The sequence below is a fragment of the Apodemus sylvaticus genome, chromosome 3, assembly GCF_947179515.1.
Source record: "Apodemus sylvaticus chromosome 3, mApoSyl1.1, whole genome shotgun sequence".
Classification (NCBI taxonomy): domain Eukaryota; kingdom Metazoa; phylum Chordata; class Mammalia; order Rodentia; family Muridae; genus Apodemus; species Apodemus sylvaticus.
The window spans coordinates 34869564-34884429 of record NC_067474.1 but is presented as its reverse complement, the minus strand read 5'-3'; the positions used below and the strand labels follow the sequence as shown (position 1 = coordinate 34884429).

At 38.8% G+C, this 14866-nt stretch overlaps 1 non-coding gene across 1 annotated transcript; it reads right to left on the bottom strand.

Moving 5' to 3' along the window:
* Positions 1-2312: 2312 nt before the first annotated feature.
* On the bottom strand, positions 2313-2440 carry LOC127681963 (small nucleolar RNA SNORA17). The gene has a single exon (XR_007977296.1). It is a non-coding gene; the product is annotated as a small nucleolar RNA SNORA17 (small nucleolar RNA).
* Between the last annotated feature and the right edge of the window lie 12426 nt (positions 2441-14866).

Here is a 14866-nt window from a genome sequence, read left to right as displayed (position 1 = left end):
GAGTTATTGATTCATTATATATATATATTTATACACATATATGCATACACAAGACATTTATTATATAGAGTCATAGCTTTGAGTATGCTGTGTTGTTAGAGGATACATTGTATAGACACATGTATCTTTGGAATTGAGGCAGAACTCTGGAATAAACACACCCAGCATATACAACTGATTTTTACAAAGCCATTACATGGAATAAAGACTGCATTTCAATACAGATCTACAGTAGTGAAGTATCCACAGTCAAAACAATCAAATCTAGAACTGGAATGGTTTATAAGATGTAGAAGGTAATATCATGGGTAAAAATATATAAATGTACATTCTGTTGTTTCGTTTTTCATATTCAGTTATTCCTTTATTCAATACACTTTATGAGATGATAATTATATTTCCTACTTTCTTTTTCTCCATCCAAAACCTTGCTCTTTCAGAATTGTTATTGTATACATATATGAATATGCATATGAACATACATACATATTTCTAAACATCACCTCTTCAGTTCATATAGTGTTACTTATATGTGTGCTTTAAAAAACCTTTTTATTGTTTTTGTGTGAATTTCACATCATGCACCCCAATTCCATATATTTTGCCCTCCCCCTGTACTGACATTCCACCTTTGCAATTTTACCCACAACAGAGGAAAAAACACCTCCTGGGGAAGCTGTAATGTGTCACAGTGTATCCCAGTGTAATCCTGTTGTCCAGACTTCTTTGTTGTAAATATTCATTGTAATGAGACTAAAAATACTAAAACCTCAGTGGCACTCTTCACAATATTCTGTTGTTGCCCTGTGTCATGACAATTCTGTAACTTTGGTCCCTTGTCATGGGCTAAACACTGGGGTGGGCCAATTCAAAGCCCTGGGCCTGAGAGATGTCTAAGCTACAAGGGTCAGAGCCAGCTCTCCCACTCTCATGCCCTTGGGACCAGCTCACTGGCAACCCCAGCAAACAGGGCCAGCTCTGTCCTCTTGCTCAGGTCAGGTCAGAGCCCTTTCTCCCAAGTGTTGTAGCTGGTGCGGGACATGGCTTGTTTTCCCATTTTCATGATCCTGGGTCCAGCTCTCCTGCCTGCTGTAGGTGGTGAAGAATGATTGAAGGGAAGAGGGCATCTTTTCTTCATCTTACCACTGCACAGAAGACAAGAGGTAAAGCTGGATTGCCTGAGCTCATGCCCTCAGGGCCAGTTCACCCAAGCCTAAAATGTCCAGGACCAGTTCTACAGTGCTGCCAATGTTAGGTGTACAGCCTTCTCTCCCAATTGTTGCAACAGGTAAGGGGGCAAGGCTGGTTCTCCTCATGACCCCAGGACCAGCTCTCCAGTCTGCTATAGGTGACAAGAAGGAAGGGTTTGGAAGGACATGTCTCTTATGGCCACAATGTCATATGGAAGACAAGTGACAGGGTCAGCTCTTCCACATTCACACCCTTGGGCTAGCTCATTAGCAACTCTTCAATTATGGTAAGCTCTACTGCCTTTCCTAGGCAATGTGGACCTCTCACCCTACTCTCCCAACTACTGCAGCTGGCTACGAGTGGGGTCAGCTCTTCTGTTCTCATGTCCCCAGGGCCAGCTCTCCTCAGATTGGAAGGTGAGTAAGGGGTGTCCAGTTTTGCACAGCTCTCAGACATCCCCAGGCAGCAGCCCAGACCAGAGACATCTACTGGCCTTCGGTAGTAACAAATCCCTGCTGCTGCAGGGTCATGGACCCAGACATTGCCCCTGGTGTCAGCACAGGCCAGGACCCCATCATGGTCCCAGGTAGCATCACTGTCTATTCACACCAGACTGTTCCTTAGTACCTTTGAGTCTCCAGTTCGACCTCTTCACATCCTTCTAGTTGTCTTTCTCCTCCATTTCTTCACCAATTACTTGCTTCTCTTCATGGAGTACAGGGTCTCTGAGTATCTGGGGTCATCACAGCAATGGTCTCTGGAGTATTTGCCCTGCTTGTAATGGTTCCAGATAGGGCTCATTTTGGGCCTGGTCTGCACACCCCCAGGTCTGGAAGGTCCCCAAGTGGTGGTCATCTTAGGCTAGTTGTCTGGGCCCCATGGTGTTGGTCTGGTGGTTGTCTCAGTGGCTTAGCCACCTGAGTGGCTCCATGCAAGAGTCATCTGTCTCAGGCTCATTTCTGCACATGGACCCCCAGTCCAAGGTGGGGTTCTTCTAGTCTCCTGCTGGCTCTCCATCCTGGGAACCCATTCAGACCTCTGGACTGGTGGTTGTCTCAGGATTTTCTGTTTGAGGTCCCTGGTACATGACTGGCAGTTGTCACAGGCTCACTTTTTCAGGGAATGTCAGGCTACTAATCAGGTGTCCATGGATCAGCATGCTAAGTGTAGGCATAGCTTCTCTCTTCTCTTCCACCTACTGACACACACAGGACAAAGCAGCCACACCTGCAGCATCTTTAGGGTCAAAATAAATCTACATTTTAAAGCATAACACAACAAAAGAAAACACAGAGAAAAACTTTGGAGAGTATTTTCAGGGACTTGACACCAAAGTAATTTTACACAATTCATAAAACTAAATTAAATTGTATAGAGCATAATTTATTAAAATTAAATATTTATGTTTAGCCACATACACTTTACAAGATAGATGGACAAGTAGTGGGTAGGAAGAAAAGTTTTGCGAACCACACCGAAGACTAATATTTATAATGAAAAACTGCATGAAACAAATCATCCAAATGGAAAATGGATGAAATTCATATCAATGGAGGTTTACAAGAAAAGATGACTAGTGTTGTCAATAGTTATAGCATAATAACTGGAAAACATGAGATAATGAGATTTCCCTACATGTGTACTAGAGTAACTAAAACAAGACCTTGTCTGGATTGAATGCTGACAAAGATGCAGAGAACCTCTTGTCATTGTGAAGTAATAGACTCTAGAAAAAATTTAGATTTTAAAATAAAACACAAACAAAAAAAATAAAACCACACATCAAGATCTAGTTCTTTGCAAGAACAGTATGTGCTCTTAACTACTGAGCATCCCTTAAATCCTGTTCTTAACCACTGAGCCAATTCTTAAGTTTCCAAGTCATCAACCTTCTAATTGTTTACTGACCTTTGGTTGTTGTGGGGACTGGTAACCATTAATGAAATTATACTGTAGGATTGTCAGAAGCCATCCTTGCACACAGCTAAGCATATGTGAAAGGGCAGCAGTCGTGCCCGTGGTTCTCAGGGCAGCTGCTGTGGGAGGTAGGCAGAGCCTGCCAAGCCTGGCTCTGTCCTAATAATCTTCTCAGAAATGTTTTCTTCCTTAACTTTGTTAATGTTTCAGAGTTTTCCATTTTAATCTCCGGCTTCATATTTTACTTTGATAATACTATTTTAAAATAACACAAGCAAAGTATTATGGGTTCAAGTTTTTCTTTCCTTCACATTTATTTTTTATTATTTTCTTTTTGTTATTGTTACCCTGGTGTTTATGAAGTAGCATCTTGTGGTAATTTCAATATAGGTCTAACTAGGGGTTAGTGATATCAAACACTTTTTAAGTGATTGGTTATTTGTAAATTATTTGGAGAAACATTTAAAAAGACAGACAGACAGTCAGAAGACAGAAAGCATGGCACCCAGGAGCAGCTAAGAGTGAGCTCCTCATGAATGAATTGTTGGACTTCGCTTTATGGCTGCTCAAAAGAGGAACGTTCAGCTCCCAAACATGGTCCTCCTAGTCACCTGCTTTCCATCTTTTTTTTTGAATAGAGATGCACAAAAGGCAGGGGTGGTCTCCAAATCAGAGCGTAGGTAGCTTCTTGATCCTTTTTAAGCGAAGTGAAGATCACTGTGGTATCTTTGAAATACTTTCACATTTCAATTTCAGAATAACTCCATTCCAAATTTCAAAATTTTGCAGTGGACACCATTTTTAAAACACAAAGTGAAAAGTTTAAACAATACAATTCAGGTATTGTAGATTCTGCTATCATCACATTATGGTTGTCTGTTAACCAGGGGAGTAATAACATGTTTAATATAGTAAAACTTGCTGGAATTATTGAAAATTAATGACATGGTCTTATTTTTATGTTTCAATGGATTGGTGTTTTGACATGAGTGAGTTATCTATCAGAGCCATAGAAGAAGTTGCAGTCAGGATGGGATGATAGAATATCTGAATGCTCTAACATGAATTTTCTATCATCCCATAGGATTTTCCTTCCTTTCTATGTTTGTATCTGTTTGTATAAGAACCCCACCTTTTTTTTATGTAGGCCACTATCTTTCTCATTTTATAGACTTAGTTTCCTTTGCAAATCCATTTCTTTAACTCTGCAAGCAAGATGGTTATATGAGAAGACTGTTCTTTGAAAAGTTTTTTTTCTCTGCTAGAACTCAGTTCACCTCTAGCCTTACACTCTCAATAATCTAAAATCAAACACTGAGATTTTACTCTGTGTATATATTTCAAATTGTTACAATGAGTTATAATTAGATGCTTTCTAGTGAATATGTGGAAGAAATTGACACGAGATCCTTAGAAGATACTGCACTATATGACTAAATATGAATTGTAATGGAAGAAACAAACAAAGAGATTAAAAAGTAGTGAAGGAAGACTATGCAGAAGTCAACCCTAACTTTTTTTTTTTTTTGTATCAGAAATAGCTATGAAAAAAGAAAGAGCTGTGAGGGGAAAATTTTAACACTAGGCAATCTTGATCAGTAATTATAGAGAGCTTTCTAAAAAAAAATTGGGGGGCAATTACAATTTCAAATGCAGGATTTAGTCCATTTGCATTTTATCCACTTTTAAATTTACATAAGTAGCAAGGCAAAGATTACTGAAAATTCTTGGTTTTCTGTCTGTGGTTGTAATCACATTATCCAAAATGAGAGGAAGAAGTTGACACAAAACCCCACAAGATTAGCCATTTTGGAAGTCAATCTAATTTGAGATTTGTATTTGACAAGATGAAAATTAAGAGTCTGTTTTTAGCAAAACCTTGGGGATTGTTTGTGAGAACTTCAATTCTGTGACTCTTTACTTTTTTCCTTTAATGAAATGTTTATACAGTTTACCTTTAATGTGTCATTAATGAGACCAGTTCCTTGGTACTACGATATGCTTCACTGTAGCTTTCCTGACCGGTAACCTGCTTGCAACATTGCATGGGGCAATGTTACATACTCCTGAAGTTATACATGGTGGTATTCTTCAGTTTCTGGCTCACTCACCCCTATCAGCAACATCTTTCAAGGAAAACCATGGTGGCTATGAGTCTGCCTCTCCATCTTGATTCCAGGGCAGAGCTATGAGGATTCATTTATGCCTCATTTGCTCATTTAGTCTGTTTGGGTGTGTCAGGAGCAAGCTTCAAGGAGTACTTACTTTTTTGTAAGCAGATTCTAGGTGTAAAGAATACAATAGCAAGAAGACAAATTATGTATTGCAAAAAGAAATAAAAATCAAAAATAATATAATTAATTAATATATATAATTAATAATAAAATATAGTTATTTATAATGGCATAGTAAGGAGCAGGGATGAAACAATAAAGTTTTCCTTGAAGTTCACCTGCTTCAGAGTGCTATTTTATTGCTCAGATTAGATTCTAGAATATTTCCATGAAGAATGCAAGAACAAAGCTTATTTGAAAATAAATGTACAACAGTTGCTATGTCTACTTAGGAAGTAAAAGGAAAAGTTACCTACCCTTGGGAAACTTCAGCGAATTGGTTGAAGGCCAGATACTACACTGATATAAAGCTGAGGTCTCCTGCTGAGGTTGCAATAAAAAAATGCTTCCATCCACAACTCCCGACAAATATACGACAGAGATGGGGTTTTTGTTTTTAAATATTTTATTATAGAAATATGAACACAACAGAGTTCTTTCAGGAGCATGTATTATAGTAGAAGACAAAGAATTAGATGTAGGGGATTAAAATTAATCTTATCAACCCAAAGGTTATCAAGGTTACAAAACCTTGAGAAAAATCTTATAAAAGGTTAGAATAAAGTAAACATGAAAATGTTCAGCATCATTCTTCATTAGGGAAATGCGAATCAAAACTGGGATGGGATTTCAGCTCAACCCAATCAGAATGACTATCATTAAGAAAACACATTTTACCAAAAGCAAGTTACAGACTCAATGTGATTCTATCAAAATTCCAGTACAATTCTTTAGAGACTTTCAAAGAGCAATACTCAATTTCCTATGGAAAACAAAAACCAGGATAGCCAAAACAATCCTATACAATAAAAGAACTTCTAGAGGTATCACCATCCTCATTTCTGGCTGTACTACAGAGCAATGGTGATAAAACACACACACACACACACACACACACACACATTTAACTCAGACATGTTAATCAATGGAACCAATCAAAGACCTAGAAGTGAATCTACACACATATGGATTCTTGAGTTTTGTCAAACAAGTCAAAACTATACAATAGAAAAATGAAGTATCTTCAACAAATGGTTCTGTTCTAACTGGATGGATGTCTACCCGTAGAAGAATGCAAATAGATCCATATCACCCTGAACAAAGATTAAGTCCAATTGGATCAAAGACCTCAACATAAAACAAAATACACCAAACCTGATAGGAGAGAAAATGGGGAGCATCCATGGTTGCATTGACACAGGAGACAACTTCCTGAACAGAACAACAATAGCTCAGGCACTGAGATCAACAATTAACAAATGGAATTCTCAACTGAGGAATCTCTAATGGCTGAGAAGCACTTAAAGAAATATTTCACATCCTTAGTCATCAGAGAAATGTAAATCAAAATGACTCTGATACTCCATCTCATACTGTCAGAGTGGCTAAGACCAAAACCTCAACTGACAGCTCATGCTGGTGAGGTTGTGGGGTAAGAGGAATCCTGTTCCAATGCTGGTGGGACTGCAAACTTGTACAACCACTTTTGAAATCTATTTGGAGCCTTTTCAGAAAACTTGGAATAGATCTTCCTCAAGTCCTACCACTCCTGGGCTTATACTCAAAAGAATTAAATTTTTGTGCAGGGTGATAGATATGGATCTACTTGAATTCTTCTACATGTAGACGTTCGTCCAGTTAGAACAGAACCATTTGTTGAAGATGCTTCTGTTTTTCTATTGTTGTATGCTTCATCATACTACAATGCTTAACTATTCATAGCAGGTATTTGTAATGACAAGAAACTAGAAATAAGTAGATGTCCCTCAACTCTAGAATGGATAAAGAAAATGTGGTACATATACACAGTGGAGTTTTATTTTTATTTTTATTTTTTTTGTTTTTTCAGACAGGGTTTCTCTGTATAGCCCTGGCTGTCCTGGAACTCACTCTGTAGACCAGGCTGGCCTCGAAATCAGAAATCCTCCTGCCTCTGCCTCCCAAGTGCTGGCATTAAAGGCGTGCGCCACCACCACCCGGCTTAGTGGAGTTTTATTATTCAGGCAAATGAACAGAACTAGTAAAGATCCTGCATGAGGCAACCCAGAACCAAATACACAAACATTTTATGTACTCATAAGTGGATACTATCAATAAGTAAAGGATATCCATATTACAGACCCAAAGAAGCTAAGTAACAAGGAATGGTCAAGGTGGGGAATCTCCCTGAGAAGAAATAAAATAGACATAATGGGTGGATGAGGTAGCAGGAGAAGGGAGGCTGAATGGAGAGACTGTGGGAATAGAAACAGGAGGAATCAGGTTGGGGTGGATAGAGGATGGAGGGAGAGCGCAATGGGAAAGACAACTGGAATGTGGGGCATCTCTAAGATGAGCTAGAAACCCAGGACAATCAAAACTCCCCGGAATCTAAGAGGGTGACCTTAGCAATGCAGGATATGGAACCAAAACTGGCTATTTCCTGTAACCTAGTAAGACTTCCAATGGAGGGACTGGAACACCAACCCAGCCACAAAACATTTGACCTACAATTTGTCCTGCCTACAAGATGTACAGAGGAAAAGAATGAGCAGAAATTGGGGAAGTGGCCAACCAACGACTCTCCCATCTTGAGACGCTTGCCATGAGACGGAGCCCACCCCACCCCAACACTGTTAACGAAATTCTGCAATACCTGCAGACAGGACTCTATCAGAGTTATCATCAGAGAGTCTTCACCCAGTAACGGATGGAAACAGAGGCAGAGACCCACTGTCAAGCATTAGAGAATCTCAGGGAAGATGGTGAGAAAGGATAGTAGGAGCCAGAGGGGACACTACAAGAAAACCCAAAGAATCAACTACCCTGTGCCCATAGGGGCTCACAGAGACTGAACTGACAACCAGAGAGCCTGCATGGGACTAACCTAGAGCCTTTGCTCATACACTTCATTTGTGTACTTTGATCTTTGTATGGGACTCCAAACTGGGATATGAGGCTTTCTCCGACTCTGCTGCCTGCTTTGGGATCCTTTCCTCCTATTGGTTGCCTTGTCTCCCCTTAATGGGTGTGGATGGACCTAGTCTTACTACAACTTGATAGTTCATGGGTGATTGTTCAGATGGGAGGCCTGTCATTTTCTGAAGACAAACAGAGGAGGGCAAGGAGAGTAGAGGTGGAGGAAGAGTCTGAGAGGAGAAGAGGGAGAGAAAACTCCAACCATGATGTAAAATTAAAAAGAAAAAAATCTTTGGTACGGAAAATCTGTCAGAAATGTTAGGTTGGTCCCAGGATTTTCAGAGCACCACCTCAATCCAGGTTGATTAGAATGAAACGACCTGGGTTCTCTGACTCTTCTGGTGCTCTTCTGTTCTTTGCTGGCCAGTTTTCCCACAAGAGATGCTTTGTAGGGGGGAAAGTTCTTAGGGTTCTGTGTAGGATTCTATGGTATAGCTTCTAACAGTGCTGAGCAGGTGTAGTATGTGACTGCTGCCTCTTGACTCTTCCTGTTTAGATTTGCAGAGTATTTGTTTTCAAATGCTTTCTTGTTGATTGCTCTGATGAAATATTGCATCTTATCACCAGAAGGCAGACATCATAGATGTTCAATCAAAATGTGCTAAGTAGTGATTAAGCAAATGACTGGAATGATGAATATGTGGTTCCACAATGTTTCATTAATACACTAATGTAACCTTATTTCTTCATCAATAATAATATTGATACAAGATGCCCAAGTTATCTGTGAATCTGCATTAGCATGTTTGAGATTCTTAAATAATATTATAAGAAATGAATATAAATTTGGAACCAGTAATTCTTTCAACATTTTTATCTACAAGAAGATTGCATAATTTATTATTATGAAACAATGGGCATTTCTTAGATTGTATGCTGATGCTAAAGTTCACAAAATCAGATAACTTGGTAATTACCTATCAATGCTTCCTGGTGCAGACCCAATCTAAAAGGTGGTACAAATTAGCTCCATTATTACTCATAAACATAAGACATAGTTGACAAGACAAGAAATTTCTAGGCAATAATACTTTTCTAATGTTTTTAGGACATTCTAAGGGACCATTTAATCACACGGGGCGGGGGGGGGGAAGCTCCATTTACTGAAAAGAGTCTGCTAAACTTTTGTTGTGACTGAAAATATAAACGGACATTTTAAACAGATAAATGTGATGACTGCCCAAAGTGATGTGCCATAGAGATGTCAAAACAAAAGGATTTCTGATCAGCCATTTTATAGAAACTCATGAAAAATGAAAGTCTTAGTTAGTTCACATTTCCCGTCATGGCTTCCTCATTTTTCTTACTTGCTAAATTCACATTTATACCATATCCATATGTTCTCACTTTAAACTGCAGCCATATTTCTAACATCCCTGATGTCCTTCTTAGATTAATGACTCCATGTCACTTTTAACACTTCCTCTTATGCTCATGTTTGAAAGAGAATACACCCAGTTAGAATCCATGTGGAATGCCAAAAGCTTTTAAAACAGAACAGCGCATTTCAATTACTTCCCACTGGCAGGTGGTAAATGAAGGAACATTGAGGCACTAATCTTAGCCAGATCTTATTAGGGATCCTTGCTAAGAAAACCCAAGCTTTATTTAGCATTCATACTTCAAATCTGGCCTACAAAGCTGAGGGGGTGGTATTTATGAATAGGGCTAATTTCATGAAGCTGTGGGGAAGTTGTGGTAGAGATAATCCATAGACATCCTAATGGCTGAGCATTTACAACTTCATTTAATGCTCACAAAAGTCCGAGAAGACCAACTCTTGATATATCTCTATTCTGACGAGGAGGAGGAGGAGGAGGAGGGGGAGGGGGAGGGGCATGGGGTAAGAAAAGAGGGAGGGGGAGGGGGAAAGGGAAGGGGTGGGGCTAGGAAAAGAAGCAGCAGCAGCAAAGCCACAGAAAGCATATACACTGACACATATGTTAACATACGTGGAATACTTGAATCTGTTACTTGAACAAAAATAGACATTCAATAAATATTATATTGACTCTAGATCTAGGTGAATACTTTACCTGATTTTGTAAGTTATTCTCAACACACTCCCCTATGCCTCATGACTATTATCCCCTGTGCAAATATTTACACCTAGATTTAAAGGAGATAAGTGTTATATCTTGATCTAAAAAGTGAAGAAATCAAGTATATGTCTGACAGTGAGAAATGAAAAATACTGTGTCATTTTATGGTAACTTTAGTTTACTATCTAAAATCCCGATAACTAAAATTGTAAAATTAGATTAATTTGACAGAGGTAAATTTGGGAACAAGAAGGAAAAAAGCATATAGGTATGATATAATTTAATTTATGCCACATATTTTAAGAATATATACAATGCTGTGTCAAACCTTTGAGTAATTCTAAGGAATATATTGTACTAATTTCATTTCCTGCTGCTGTGAAAAGATGCTGCATCAGTGCAGCAGTGTAGGGAATACCAGAACAGGGAAGTGGGAAGGGGTGGATGGGGGAACAGAGGGAGCGAAGAGGGCTTATGGGACTTTCAGGGAGTGGGGAGCCAGGAAAGGGGAAATCATTCGAAATGTAAATAAAAACTATATTGAATAAAAAAAAAGATAATTAAGGGAGAAAATTTTTATTTTGGTTTATCATTCCAGGTGAGATGTTGTTTATAATGACAAGGAAGGTGTATGGCCACCAGAAACATGAGGCCAGCTCATCATGCCATACCCACAGTCTGGAAGCAGAAAGGGAGCAGGAAACTGGTCATCTATAAACCCTTAAAGCCTACATATAGTGTCATATGTCTTCCAACAAGGCTCTGCCACAGAATAGTTCCACAACCTTCTAAAATACCACCAGAAACGGGACCAAATATTCCATCACATGTGCCTACAGGGGGCATTACACATCCAAGCACAACATATAATTACTGGTATGACATAATTCTTTGCAACATGGGTTATTATTATTTCATTTATCGAGAGGGATGGATAAATAAGATGCCCCTACTAAGCTAAGTATAAGCAGGAATGTAGGAAGGAAGACATGATATAAGAAGAAATGGGCCAGAGAAGCCATGTCTCACACACGGGAGAGAAAATCATGCTAATCTGAAACACTTGAAGTTTGACCTCAGTTATTTTTGTGTCCTAAAGATGTACTACATATTTAATTTGCAAAAAAGATTCAGATTGGCAGTTTCTGACAGAAGCAAACTAAATATTCTCAACAGGAATACCCTCTAATTTATTCTCTAATAATTTTGAATGGCCATTGACTGTAAACTGCTTATTCTATTTTCTAAGAGGTTATAAAGAACAATGTAATCTCAAGATACATGAAAGAGAATATGAAAAGACAGTTTTTGCTTGAATGTGTTCAGAAGCATTTAAGGTTACATCATCACTACCACCACCATGACCACCACCACCACCAGAACCACCAGCACCACCACTACTACCACCACCATCACCACCACCACCACCACCATCACCACAACAATTACTACCACCACTAAAATCCCATAGGCAATAATATAAGTTAGTTTGTTAAGTCAAAGGTGAGTGCTTTAGATATACACTGGGAATAAGTATTAAAAATCAGTTAACTTCTAGTATTAATAGAGAGCCAGGAAGAGTGTATGGTATGGTGGAATGATCTAGTATTTGAGGCCTACACTGGGCTGGAGTGAGGAAGGAGAAGAAAAAACCTACACTAAGGAATCATATCCAGTAATATAGTGTGTGGAAAGAAAAGAGGTGGCCAACTCAGATGACAGTCTTTTATTGGATGGTAATGGCATGTAAGTTATAAACCAGCTTTTGGGGAAACATAATGTATGGCCTTTAAAATAAAAGAAAATAATTCAACTTCTTTTACATATTTTGTCTCCTGAGCAGAGCTGCACAATGAACAGAACGAAGCAGCTGCAAACTTTCAGGCTCTAAGCCATAAGTAATATAAAATCATGTGGCACGGGGGACAATAGAGATCACAACATACCAGCCACTGTTAGTGTGGTTTGCAGAATAACTATTAATTGCTAAATTTGTTAAATTTAGATTCAAGAATAAAAGTTCATTTTAGAAACAAGAAACCATGAAGCTCAGTAAAATGGAGATTTCACTACATCTTTTTTTTCAATATGACTAAAAATGGAATCTGAATTTATGGTATTTTATTTATTACATGAATTATGCAGATATAACTATGAAGTAATTAAGAGCTGGGAAAAAGAATTCGGGCTTCTGCATGCACTTAGGTGTGTAGTATTCCTTTCAGTTTCTCTCGTCCTCTTTAAGTATATGCTTATATATTTAAAACCCTTTCCTAATAAACTTCAACTTTATTTAAAACAAGAAAGTTAGATTTTTATTAGGTAAAATAAAATGAGTAATGAAATTTGAAGTCAATCAGTATACCCTAACCCTGAGGTAGAATTTGACCAATATTACTTTTGTTAAGGTATGACAAAACAACACTAAAACTCCCTCTCTAGACTAGTTGTTCTCAATCTTTTTTAAAGCTGAGACTGTCTAGTACAGGTCCTCATGTTGTGCCCATCCTCCAGCTCCAAAATTACTTCTATTGCTACATTATCACAACTGTAATTTTGCTACTGTTATAAATCACAATGTAAATATCCGATATATAGGTTATCTAATAGGAAATTCCTGTGAAATGGTCATTTGACCCCCAAAGGGTCACAACCCACAGGTTGAGAAGCCCTGGCCTCATAACTTGTTAATGCATCTCTATGTGGATATCGTTGTTGTCACAGGATTAAGGATAGAGAACACATGCTATAGCCCTCCAAAGGAACGTGTGACAAAGGTTGCCAGCCTACGGAGTTTTGAAACTTTTAGGAAGTCAAGTCCTGTAGGAGGGCTTGGTCTCTTGAAGACGTGGGACCCGATGACTGCCTTCGGTATGTCGTGTCCTCCATGCCTGGAGGCATGGTGAGGGAGCAGCTTCTGTTCATGCATTCCCGCTCAAAAGATGACAGGCCCAAACGTCCACAGGCTGAACCCTCCAAACCTGAGCTGAAAGAAACCTTTTCTCTCTCTCTCTCTTTGATTATCTTAGGAACTTTGTGAATACTTCAGAAAGCTGACTAAAATGAAAATTTTATCCTAAAGTGGTGTTTGTGCATCAAAAGTCCCAGTGAAAATATAAGCATGCATGTTTGCTTGAAATACCTGTGAGGCCTGCCCTCTTCTGAAGGGAAACGGAGGAGTGGATGGGAAGAGGGAATAGGAGGAGGAACTGAGAGAAGAGGGAAGTGGACTGTGGTCAGGAGGAGAGAACGTGAGAGAGTAAATTAATAAACAATGACAAGTAAAAAAGGCTTGGCTAGCAAAACACCATTATATGACTGAGACGCAGATATTTCAGATTTCTCTGCATACACTTTCATCCTAATTGCAGGCATCTGCAGAGCACACACACACACACACACACACACACACACACGCTCATCTTCCATCTGTACCAGAGTTCTCAAGCCCCTACTAGCCAGAAGATGTAATGCTTCTTCTGACTCACAGCAAGTCAAGAGACAAGTGCGCTGAACACTTTCAGGCAGATGTTACCATACACATTTTATTGATGCTGTTTCCTCATAAATTTGCATAAAGCAATCATTGCCACAGAAAATGAGACGCCGTCAACTAAGAGACTGTTTGTTCTTAAGGTCTGAAAATATGTTCCTAATGAGGAAGGAATTTTTTTCTTGTACTTCACTAAAAATACTGCCAATATTTAAAAATACTAAATAAACATATCAACAATATTTTCCCATTATATCACCCCTAATGCTTCTCTAAATGGTATAGTTCTCTCTCTCTCTCTCTCTTCCCCCCTCTCCTTTTATTCTGTGTTTTAAGGGTTAAATTTGGTGTATCTCCTACTGTGTTACTTGTTGTTGTGATAAAGTACCATGACCAAAAACAACTTGAGGACTTGAGGACGGAAGAGCTTGGGTTTCGCGGCCCAGAGTGGACGAGGAAGGAAGGAAGGAATGGCTGGAGAACGTCTGGACAGAGAGCTTGAGATCAGATTTTTCCACAAGGAAGCAGAGAGTAAAGTGTAATTGGGATAAAACCACAAACCTTCAAAGTCTGTCCACAGTGAAATGTTTCCTCAAGCAAGGCAATGCTTTCTAAAGGTTTTATAACCTCCCCAAATGGCATCACCAACTGGGTTCCAACATTTCAGATACATGAGCCTACAGGGTATGGATATTGTTTATTCAAACCACTATGTTACACACTGCGGCTGTCTCAGCGTGCAAAATGCGTTTAGTTCAACTTCAAAATTTTCTATAGTCTTTAACAGTCTCAACATTTTGCAATATTTCAAAGGTTCTTCTGAGACTCAAGGCAGTCTCTTAACCCCCTGTAAAGTTAAGGAAACAACACAACACCACACAAAACAAAACAAAAAAAACATGTCTAAGATAATTTACAAAGCCACAGAATAT